This window comes from Triticum dicoccoides, chromosome 5B (assembly GCF_002162155.2).
Source record: "Triticum dicoccoides isolate Atlit2015 ecotype Zavitan chromosome 5B, WEW_v2.0, whole genome shotgun sequence".
NCBI lineage: Eukaryota > Viridiplantae > Streptophyta > Magnoliopsida > Poales > Poaceae > Triticum > Triticum dicoccoides.
The window spans coordinates 330,079,789-330,092,773 of NC_041389.1; positions in this window are offsets into that span (position 1 = coordinate 330,079,789).

Consider the following 12,985-nt stretch of genomic DNA (forward strand, 5'->3'; position numbering starts at 1 on the left):
TTCATTGTACTGAAGCCAATCAACTTGAATATTATGGCTTCAGAGAAGTCTGCTCGGAAGGGTGGCAGGCAACACCGTGGCAACACAACACTTGATCTGCCTCCTGCTTTGTATGAGCAATACAAGTCAGACCCTGACGAAAACTATAACCAGCGCAATAACCGGATTCAATGGATCCGAAGATATTGGGCTGAGGAATGGTTCGTGTACAGATTCATCACAACTGAATACGTTGAGAAGAACGCCATCATGTGCCCATGGGGTGATTGTCTATATCGCAGCTTGGTGCCGAAGAGCAAGGCTGAAGCCATTGCGCAAGGATTCTACCCTTGCATGGTCAGAGGACCACAACCTGAAAATGCCGAACCATCATCTTTATTATGGTGTCGTGATGACAATCTCTTCAAGAGCAAATATCAGTTTGCCAAAGATTCAGCTGCCAAGAACAAAAAGGACTATGGCCTTAGCTTCAACCCTGGCCCCTCTGCTCCCAGATTTGATGGGACTCGTGAAGCCAATGAGAACAGAATTTGCCCCTTTGCCAATTTTGATGGGCTTCTGTCTCGCATTGCTGCTCAGAGGGCAACTGTGGAGCAATCTGATGGTGATGCTGATACTGAAGCTGCTCCCTCACCTCCCAAGGAAAAGAAGAAGAAGATGGCAAAAGCTTCAAAGCCATCTTCTTCACCAAAAGCTTCAACAAGGAAGACTCTGACAACTACACCGCCTGAATCCAGTGTGCAGTCTGAAGACTTATCTCGCGTGTCCAAGAGGACCAAGAAGGCATTGCCCAAGAGGACCACTGGGCAACCCCTGACACCTTTTGCTGTGCTACGCAATGAAGAAGAAGCCATTGATCTGTCGAGTGATGAAGATCTTGGTGATGATGCTCCGGAAATGCTTATCAAGAGCAAGCAAGAGGCGGAAATCTTCAACAGTCTGCCCCTCTTTGATGTTGATATTCTGAATAACTTCATCGATGAGTGGTTCGACAACCAGGAAATCAGTATCGATGATCTTCAGCTCCCTATGGACATCAGCGTCACCTTCCATGGTGCTATTGCTGGTAAATTGGCCTTGTCTCAGAAGATTGTCGAGCTGAAGAACAAGATTGATTATGAGAAGGCTCACTTCAAGAAGAACATGGCTATGCTCAGCGTGGCTGATGTTCAAATCTTCAAGAAGATGTTGCATGACCTCAAGGAGGAGTTTCACAAGAAACTCACTGAAGCTAAAGGCTCAAGGCATCGCATGAAGTATCTCGCTGAAAAATGCGTTCAAGCCCACAATGAAGCTAAGAAGCGAAAAGCTCTTGGGCGCCCTGGCATTGATCCCACGATGGCTGCCGAGAAGAAGAAGTCTGTTGAGACCCACACTGCATCAAGGCAGGAAGAACCTCGCATTGTCTTCCGTGCCAATATGACAGGCTCGAAGCCTAAGGTCCCCTCGGTAGCTTACGAGCTGAATAAAACAAGGGCAGCTGAAGCTGAAGCCAAGAAGCGCAAGCACAAGGACGTATCTGATGATGCTCCTTCCAAGAAGAAGCTGAAGACTAAGGGAACTAAGTCTTCAAAGAAAGAGCGTGCAGCGGCCTCTCAGCCACTCATTGTTGAACCCATTTCAGTTGCTCCCCCTGCTGCCACAAATCAAGAACGTCGAGTTGTACTCCACGAACCTGCTTCCATATATGCTCATGAAGAACAAGTTCCAGCTGTTGACCCCAACACAGCTGAAGACATTGGTCATGAAGACAATATTGAAGATGATGAAGTCCTTCCTCAAATCGATCACCAGTTGGTATCATTGCCTGCTCCAACGAGCAGCGAATACATCAGCATTGGTCGTCCATTGACGCCAATTGCCCAGGATGATTCATGGGCTGAGTGCCCACAAGAAGAAACCCCAGTTCATGATGAAACACCCCGCGGTCCACCAGCACAAGTCACCAAACCAATGGTGAATGACGACGACTACATGGAGACCGCTCCATCACCAAAGGCGTCTCCCGTGTTTCAACGGCTTTGCAAAGGCCTCAGGCCCTCGATCTCCATGTCAACCATCCCAGAAGAAGATTCACACCAATCCAGCTCAGTGGCACGTTGTTGACACTCGAAAATGGCATGATCGCAAAGAGTGACTTGAGGCTATAATGAGAAGATGTTAAAATTATGAGTTCATGTCACCACTGGATGGCTCTCTTCAAGCCGATCGAGATAAATATAGAGATGGTCCAAAACGAAGCTCGGATGCAAAAGTTATGCCAATCTTAGAGATGCTCGTATTGACACCAGGTTAAAGAATGACATGAAACCTAATTAATACGGCAAAGTTCTTCGTCTCGTCGAAACAGACGATTTTTATATAAAGGTCGTCCCCATCCAAGATCGTATGCAAAAGTTAAAGGCAAAACCGTGCGCTGCAGTAATGTTTGGCCAGATCATCCGGGCCGGGGTCCGGATCATCCGGGTAATTGGAGCATCAAGACACCAGAAGGTTGGCGCTGAAGCCGGATGATCTAGGTCAAGTCCCGGATGATCCGGGTAAATGCCGGACAATCCGGGAAATCGTCCGGACGTCCAGACAAGTTTTTCTGCTTCAGACTTTAGAAAACGGCCCTAACCACCATCTAGATGGCCTCGGATCGAAAAGTGTTCAACATGAAAGTTGTGCGTCTCGTCGAGGCGGTTCATTTTCATATAAAAACGTCCAAATCCGAGGTAGTATGAGGATTCTAGCTCCAAAACAGTGAGCTGCTATCAAAAAACTGGGTTAGGCCGGATCATCCGGGCCTTGAGCCGGACATCCGGGCCGGGGGTCGTGAATAGTCCGTGTTTTATTAGGTTTTGATTATTTGGACGGCTAGGCAAGTCCTTTTCTTGTACGGGAAGTCCATCCGCCTCTTATATATACAAGAGGTGACGGCCGATGGAACAACAACACACAATCGGACAATCTATCTACACTTTTTACCATTACTTTTCCTTCTCCCTTGTTCTTCTTCTTCCTCGTTCTTCGTTCGTTCTTCTTCATTGCAGGGCGGTGAACCTCGAGGTCCTAGGGGCGGTCAGGCCGACCTAGGGAAACTCATAGCCGCTACGCGCCCTGACGGGGTCCCTCCCGGGCGTGTGGGGTTTCGGGTCTACAAAAGCGCCCACCGGATTGTTTGTGTACCGCGCTTCTCAACGGGTCTCTTTCAACGTGAGCTGTGGTGCATCACCCCCGGCGTCGACGGTACACGGTGACGTGTTCGTGTGCGAACACACTTTTTTGCGACTCCGCTGGGGAAAAGATCAATCATCATCATTGTCCATCATGTCTGGCAACGACAAGATTCCCAAGCCCTCGAAAATCGACGGCGATAACATAATCAAGCCCAATTTTGAGGAGTTATCGGAGGAACATCCCCAAGATTATGAGGAGTACAAGAAGACGCGTGAAGAGAAGGATATGCAGGAGTTCCTTGCTAAGTTCAAAAAGAATCGTCAAGGCAATATCACTCCGGTTGGAGAAATCAAGTTTCCTCCTCTTCATGACGAACAGGTTAAACCCTCTGTAAGTAATACCTTATGTCCTGAGGTATGGGCTGAAATTGATAGTCGCATTACTGATAGCAATAATCTTTTATACCAAATTTTCTTGGAAAACAGTAATGCTAAAAATAGTGTGCCTCAATCATCTAGTGGTAATGTTGGTGTGCCTGTTACCGCAGAAATCCCTAGTCCAACTTTACCTATTTCATCGGCGCCCCCGTGCCGAAGAATTTTTATCCTAGCCCCACAAATGAAATTGTTGCTGCACCCACTAATCCTATCATGAGTATGCCAAGTTCGGTGGTGACGCCGAACCAAACCCTACCTACAAGAGCAAACACTGTTAGATCACTTCCGAATTACAATTCGGCATGCATGCCACAATTCACACCTGCAACTACTAACCCTACTCCTCCTATGCTACCACCACAAGCTTCATCGTCCACCGTGGATGATGGTCTAGCTAATCTTAGAGGGGAGATGGCTAAGATGCTCCGAGAGAATTTCGGAGTTGAGTTACCAAGGAACCGTATTTACCAAAAGCCATATCCAGAATACTTTGATGCAATTCAATGCCCTCCGGGATATAAAATTCCAGATTTTGTTAAGTTTAATGGAGAGGGCACAAAAACCACCTGGGAGCATGTTAGTCAGTACTTGGCACAATTAGGTGAGACAAGTTCACGAGATGAGTGGAGAGTATGTTATTTTCCTTTATCTTTAACCGGTACTGTTTTCTCGTGGTTTTCTGCGTTACCACCTGGTTCTATTACTACATGGTTTCACTTGGAACAAAAGTTTCATGATCATTTTTATACTGGTGATAATGATCTTAAGTTGTCACATCTTACATCGGTTAGACAAAAGCATGATGAATCGGTCTCCGATCACGTCAAGAGGTTTAGAGATACAAAAAACCGGTGCTATAGTTTGGTGATAACCGAGAGAGATTTGGCTGATCTTGTGCTTAGTGGTTTGAGAACTCACATTAGAGAAAGGCTAGAAGGACATGAGTTTTTAAATATCAACCAAGTCTTGCAAAGGGCTTTGGCTCAAGAAATCCGAAGCAAAGATCTTAAAGAGGTGCATAGATATGAAATTGATCATCCTAAAATGAATATGGTTGAGTATCATAGTGACCACTCGGACGATGAGGGTGATATTTATGCTTCTGAATTTGTTTGGCCATCTAAGGCCAAAACATTTACTTGCAATGATTTAAAGCCGATTCATAAGAATTGTGATGAAGAGATGAAATTTACTTTCAACATTGCTAAGTGTGATAGAATATTTGATGTTTTGCTGCAAGCCAAGATTATTAGAATATCTCATACTTTACCGCCGTTTGAAGAGCTGAAATGGCGTGCTTATTGCAAGTATCATAATTCTTTTTCTCGTGCTACTAATGATTGTAATGTTTTTCGATGACAAATACAATCGGCCATTAATGATGGACGATTTAATTTTTCTGAGATGCAAGTTAATAAGAAGCCTTTCCCAATGAACACCATGGATTTCGAGGGGAAGAAGATGTTAATTCGGCCCAACATAGCCGAATCAACTAATAAAAATAATATTGTCATTGGTGAGCCCAGGAAAAATGAGGAGAGCAACAAGGTCTTGGGGAGACAAGTTGTGCTTGACAAGCAACCCGGTGGCAAGCAGGTAATCAAGATCACCATCAAGAATCCTACACTCAGGGGGCAACCACAAGTGCAAGAGAACACTCATGTCAAATTTGTTAAGCCCAAGAGTCCAGAGGTTGGCAAGTGGAAGACAAATGAAGCTAAAGTGCAGCGCAAGAGAATCAAGCCAACTTTTGATATGTTGTTGTCCAAGTATGCCAATCAAGCGGCCGGTTCTAGCTCTAACCGGTCATCAAATTTGAAGCTCTCAAGATCACCTCCGAGGGAAGAATCTCATCATCACGCAAGGCCATATGGGTCATGGGCACCAGTACCATGGATGGCACCGCCCCCTATGCGACATACTACATGGGAGGCTTCAATGGAGGATGGGGGCATCCCCCAATGGCCCCTTATGCTTTTCATCTAGGTTGGGCAGAACCAGGGAGGCACGTTCATGAGAGGCTTTCTTATCCCACACGAGGCTGTTTGAACAATGGTGTCAATCGGCCAATGCAAGATAATCAAAAAAGGGTCAACCGGCAAGTGTGGCATGCCAAATCACCAAGTGCTGAAATTTTAGAGCCTAGCAAGCAAAAGGAGAAGAATGCTAGTGGTGAAACTATTATGATAGGCACTAAAGAATTAATAATAAAAGAGCCGATTATTGTTGATAATCCAGCTGATTCTAATAAAGATGTGGTTGCGGTCCAGCAAGGCCCCATGGCTAATGATCATGAAGCTAGCATAAGCAAGGCCAAGTCAAGGGATCCAAAATATACTCAGCCGAAGTGGTGTCCTTCTGGTCTGACCAAGGCGCAAAAAAGGAGATTGCAGCGCATGAGGAGTCATGAGAAGGAGGAACAAGAAGCAGAAAAGCTAAGGGATAAATTATTCAATGAAAGCCATCCCATGGTACCCCCAAAACAAGTGTGGAGGCCAAAGCAAAAGGAAAACATTGCAGCTTCTGCATTGATCATAGCAACACCTACACCACCAACGGAGGACGATGCGGCTACTATTACATCATCCACTTTGCCTACTACTTCCTCTTCCCTTGAAGATATTTCGGAGTCAGTGGACATGCTTGCGGAAGGAGATGAAATGCTTGATTATGAGTCTACACCGGTTCATAAAGGTATGGATATTAATATGGTGTATTACTTACTCGCTGAATATTTGTGCTATAGATGAAGAAGGGGAAGTAGCTCAGCTAGATTTTGGTCCTAAAAATGCTATATTCGAGAAGCCTAAGGAACCGGTGACGCACTTGAAGCCATTGTTCCTTAAAGGTCATATTAATGGATCGCCGGTTGCTAGAATGCTTGTCGATGGTGGTGCTGTGGTGAATCTTATGCCATATTCGGACTTCAAAAAATTGGGGCTGCGTGATGAAGAGTTAATAAATACCAACATGGTGCTTAATGGATTTGAAGGCAAAGAGAAAACTGAAGCCGAAGGTGTGATGTATGTGGATCTTACGGTGGGAAGCAAAACTTTGGCTACCGCATTCTTTGTCGCGAGGTGCAAGGTAACTACAATGTGATATTAGGCCGCAATTGGGTTCATGCGAACCAATGTGTGCCATCTATTATGCACCAGTTTTTGATTCAATGGGTTGATGATGAAGTAGAAGTCATTCATGCGGATAATTCGGCTTGTGTTGCTTTGGCCGATGCATCGATGGATTGGCAACATCCCAATGCTACTTGCTTGACGGGGCACGACTTATCAAAATATGATTTTCTTAGCGCCACAAAAAGTGGTTTCATGCCTGTTTCTTTAAAGCTGGTTGGCGATAATCGGCTCCAAGGTATGATGTATTTAAATGGATCCTAACTCAGAGTGGTTACAAAAGCGTCTTGTAAAATATCGGTCCAATGAGAATGATATGTATGAGTCCATAAAAGATTTAGATGATATGGATAAGTTAGGACAAGGTTTTACATCGGCCGATCCATTAGAAGAGATAGATATAGGAGATGGTTCAATTCCTAGGCCGACATTTGTAAACGAAAATTTAAGAGCCGATCATAAGGCTAAGTTGATCGAGCTATTGAAAGAATATGTTTCTTGCTTTGCATGGGAATATCATGAGATGTCGGGTTTAAGCCGAGAGCTAGTGGAGCATCGGTTACCTATAAAGGCCGGTTTTAGACCATACAAGCAATCGGCCAGAAAGTTTAATCCAAAAACGTATGACCGGATCAAGGAAGAGATCGATCGTTTGCTTAAAGCTAATTTTATTAGACCTTGCAGGTATGCCGAGTGCATTTCTAACATTGTACCAGTAGAGAAGAAAGGCTCCAGCAAGTTGAGGGTGTGCATTGATTTCAGAGATTTGAATAGAGCTACACCTAAAGATGAGTATCCCATGCCAATAGCCGATATGCTTATTAATGATGCTTCTGGACATAAGGTCATTAGCTTTCTTGATGGTAATGCGGGGTATAACCAGATTTTTATGGCCGTAGAGGACATGTCCAAAACGGCTTTTCGATGTCCCGGTTTTCTTGGTTTATTTGAGTGGACAGTGATGACCTTTGGATTAAAAAATGCCAGTGCCACGTATCAAAGGGCTATGAATTTAATTTTTCATGATTTACTTGGTGTTATACTTGAGGTTTATATTGATGATATTGTTGTCAAATCGGATGCTTTTGAATCTCACTTAGCCGATTTGCGTTTGGCTTTTGAAAGAATGAAGAAATATGGGCTGGAAGTGAATCCTTTGAAGTGTGCCTTTGGTGTATCGGCTGGGAAGTTTCTGGGTTTCATTATTCATGAAGATGGCGTGGAAATTGATCCCAAAAAGATAGAAGATATATAGATAGTAGAGGCTCCAACATGCAAGAGAGATATGCAAAAATTCCTTGGCAAGGTCAATTATTTGAGGAGGTTCAATCCAATCTATCAGGGAAGGTTGATGCATTTACTCCTATCCTTTGGTTAAAGAATGATGTTGATTTTACTTGGGGGGCAAAACAGCAAGAGGCATTTGATATGATTAAGAGATATTTGTACACTCCTCCGGTTATGAAAGCGCCCAGGCACAGGGAGCCATTTAGACTTTACATTGCAGCGGAGGAAGGTGTTATTGGTGTTGTTTTGACTCAAGAGACTGAAGGAAAGGAGCATGCTATTACTTATTTGAGCCGACGGTTATTGGACGCCGAGACAAGGTATACATTTATTGAGAAATTATGCTTATGCTTATATCATGCTTGCACAAAATTGAGACATTATCTAGTGCCTAGTACATTATAGCTTGTCAAACCGATGTCATCAAATACATGTTGCATAGGCCAATTCATAGTGGTAGAATTGGCAAGTGGGCTTGTGTTTTAATTGAATATGATTTGGCTTATGAATTTCTGAAATCCATGAAAGGCCAAATTGTTGCTAATTTTATTGTTGAGCATCGGATTGATGACAAGCATGATATTGATATAAACCTTGTCTCATTAGTACCATGGAGATTATATTTTGATGGTTCAGTGTGTAGCAATGGCCAAAGTGTTGGTATTGTTTATATATATCCTCATGGTGCTGTTTTTGAAGCCTCGTGCCGCTTAGAATACTTTTGCACAAATAATCAAGCCGAATATGAAGCATTGTTATTCAGCTTAGAGATGTTGCTTGCCATAGGTGCTACACATATTGAGGCTTTTGGTGATTCGTTATTAGTAGTGTAACAAATATCCAAAGTCTTTCAATGTTTTGACGACTCACTTAATGTTTATCTTGATAAATGTCTAGATATAATTTCAAATTTGGATTATTTTAGCATTGCTCATATATCTAGACATGACAATTGGAGAGCAAATGAGTTGGCACAACAAGCATCCGGCTATCATGTTGATCATGGCATGTTTCATATTTCTCAAAGGCCGATGTCTAGTCTTTCCAACATAGGGGAGGCCGAACCGGAGCCCACCGTTTCGGCCACCAATGAAAAATTTAATGCAGGGGAAAATCAAGACTGGAGGAAACCCATTATTGATTATTTGTGTGATCCTAGTAAAAGGGTGGACAGGACGGTTCGGCGTATGGCTTTCAAATACACAATGAGAGATGATGGTCTCTATCGTCGAACGGTTGATGTTCTTTTAAAGTGCTTGGACGAGGACCAAGCGAGAGTTGCTATGGGAGAGGTCCATGAAGGTATTTGTGGCACTCATCAGTCGGCTCCCAAGATGAAATGGCTATTACGACGTGCTGGGCTTTATTGGCCAATGATGGTTAATGATTGCTTCCGGTATTATAAAGGATGTGAAGCTTGTCAAAAGTTTGGTGATATTCAGTTGGCTCCCGCTGCTATGTTACATTCCATTATCAAGCCGTGGCCTTTTAGAGGTAGGGGATTAGACTTTATTGGAGAGATTCATCCTTCTTCTTCAAAGGGGCATCGGTTCGTGTTGGTGGAGACTGATTATTTCACTAAATGGTATGAAGCAATACCACTCAAAAATATGACGCATACGGAGGTAATTCGATTCATAACTGAGCATATTATTCATAGATTCGGTATTCCTCAAACATTAACTACGGACCAAGGTTCGTCCTTTATGTCACATCAAGTTAGAGAATTTGCCGAATCATATAAGATAAAGTTGCTCAATTCCTCTCCATATTATGCCCAAGCCAATGGACAAGCTGAGTCTAGTAATAAAATAATAATCAAGCTCGTCAAGAAGAAGATTGAGCATAATCCAAGGAGATGGCATGAGCTATTGTCCGAAGTCTATGGGCACACAGAATCTCAAGGCATGGTGCTACAAAGCTAACTCCATATGAGCTCATATATGGTTAAGAGGTCGTTTTACCAGTGGAAGTGAATTTGAATGCTTTGAGAATAGCCAAACAAAATGATTTATCGGCGGTGGACTTTTATAACATGATGATGGACAATATGGATGAAGTTGCAGATAAATGTTTGGCTGCTTTGAAGGCCATAGAAAGAGATAAATTGAGGGTAGCAAGAGCTTACAATAAGAAGGTCAAGTTGAAGAATTTTCAAGTTGACGATCTCGTGTGGAAGGTGATTCTACCAATTGGTTCGAAAGATAGAAAATTTGGGAAGTGGTCTCCAAGTTGGGAAGGTCCTTTTAGAATTACAAGAATAGTTCCCAGAAACTCATATTTGGTGGAATCCATACAAGGCACATTATTACCTCGAGCTCTCAATGGCAAATATTTAAAGAAGTACCATCCAAGTGTGTGGCAAGAAGCCTAGACAGACAACGGCCGATATATAACAATCGCCCTGAGAAAAGATATGGTCGATATATGACTATCGCCCTAAGAAAAGGTGTGGTCAATATAAAACTATCGCCCTAAGAACATATAGATGGCCGATGGGGTGTTGACATCGTCCTTAGAACAAATTGTGGATAAATTATTTTTTGGCATCCAAGCTTTGCCGAAAAACAGGGGGGCATGTGTTGACGCTAGAAAATGGTATGATTGCAAAGAGTGACTTGAGGCTATAATGAGATGATGTTAAAATTATGAGTTCATATCACCACTGGATGGCTCTCTTCAAGACGATCGAGATAAATATAGAGATGGTACAAAACGAAGCTCGGATGCAAAAGTTATGCAGAGATGCTCGTATTGACACCAGGTTAAAGAATGACATGAAACCTAATTAAGACGGCCTCGGATGGAAAAATTTACAACTGCAAAGTTCTTCGTCTCGTTGAAATGAACTATTTTGATATTAAGATCATCCCCGTCTTAGATTTTATGCAAAAGTTAGAGACAAAATCGTACACTGCAGCAATGTTTGGCCGGATCATCCGGGCCGGGGTCCGGATCATCCGGGTAATTGGAGCATCAAGACACCAGAAGGTTGGCGCTGAAGCCGGATGATCTGGGTCAAGTCCCGGATGATCCGGGTAAAGGCCGGACAATCCGGGCAATCGTCCAGACGTCCGGACAAGTTTTTCTGCTGCCGACTTTAGACAATGGCCCGAAACACCCTCAATATTGTCTCAGATCAAAAAGTGTTCAACATGAAAGTTGTGCGTCTTGTCGAGACGGTTGATTTTCATATACAAAAAGTCCAAATCCGAGGTAGTATGGGGATTCTAGAGCCAAAACAGTAAGCTCATGTTAAAAAACTGGGCTAGGCCGGATCATCCGGGGCTTGAGCCGGACATCCGGGCCGGGGGTCGTAAATAGTCCGTGTTTTATTAGGTTTTGATTATTTGGACGGCTAGGCAAGTCCTTTTCTTGTACGGGAAGTCCATACGCCTCTTATATAGACAAGAGGTGACGGCCGATTGAACAACAACACACAATCGAACAATCTATCTACACTTTTTACCTTTACTTTTCCTTCTCCCTTGTTCTTCTTCTTCCTTGTTCTTCGTTCGTTCTTCTTCACTGCAGGGCGGAAAACCTCGAGGCCCTAGGGGCGGTCAGGCCGAACCCAAAGCCGCTATGCGCCCTGATGTGGTCCCTCCCGGGTGTGTGGGGTTTCGGGTCTACAAAAGCGCCCGTCGGATTGCTTGCGTATCGTGCTTCCCGACGGGTCTCCTTCGACGTGAGATTTGGTGCATCACCCCCGGCGTCGAAGGTACACGATGACATGTTCGTGTATGTCGGCATTCTGGGAACGGGGGTCCCCAGACTTGCCTGCCTGCGGCCTGCGTCGTGGCTCAAGGGGCGGCCCAGCACGGCCCATCTTCATCAGCATGGGCTCAAGACCCTCGCGAGGGTCCAAGCCTTGCGGGGTGGACGAAGGGAGGCTTCCTCAAGCACGGCCTCGTCAGGCTGGCTCGCGAGGAGGCGGAGAGATCAAGGCGGGGTACCTCACGAGGTGCCCATGACGCAAGCCATGACGACCAAGGGCGCCAGGCGGGCGCCAGCCCGCGCAGTGTCCTCCCTTTCCTCTTTGGTACAAAGGGAGCAAACGCAGGCAAGAGCATCAAGCAAAGGCATCCATTTCGGTGCAACAAGACCAAGACCGTCGCAACGGCAGGAAGGAGGTCATGGTGGAGCCCAAGCCGGTGTCACCACCAGAGCCTTTGACAGGCGAGGACCAACTTTAGTCAGGATAAGTGTACTGGATGTTCCCCTTCAAAATGGCCAATTGTTGGTGCCCTTTCCGCTCAATATTTGGGAAGAGGCCCAGGGCCTTTGCCTATAAATAGGACTAGCCACTCTCAAGGCAGGGCACCGACGAATCGAACCTTAGCCAGAACCACCAACGCAAGAACCCCTCCCCTCGCGAGGTTGTTCTTCCCTGTATTGTTCATCATCAGCCCAAGAGGCAATCCACCACACCACACACTGGAGTAGGGTATTACACCATAATGGTGGCCTGAACCAGAATAAACTCTGTGTCTCTTGTGTTGTTCCTTTCGTTGCCTAGATCCTAGTGAGGCGGTGAGGTGCAGGTAGGTAGAGGGCGAGATCTCTGCACGCACCCCAATGCTCGAGTCTAGAGGGTCTGCCGGAACCCGAAATCCGACATTTGGCGCGCCAGGTAGGGGTGCGCCGGAGCTTTTCCTTCCGCCGACCCGCTCTTCGCCGACACCGCGGCTCGCCCTGCGATGAGCGGCGCGCCGCCCGCTCCGGTTGTTAGCGCTAGCGCGGGGGCCAGGGGGTTCCGAGCCTTGGCCCCACCCTTGCGACAGGTGCGGTGGCCGGATAAGTTACCGGTGGCCGGACAAGTTAACGGTGGCTTCCGTGGCCCCATGAGAAGAGCTACGCAACCTCTTCCTCACCCAACACGCTGCACCGGTGCCCCCGGTCGTCGCGGCCCTCCTGGGCGGCTCGCAGGCGCCACCTTAGGGCCACCATGTCAAGCCATTTGTCCAC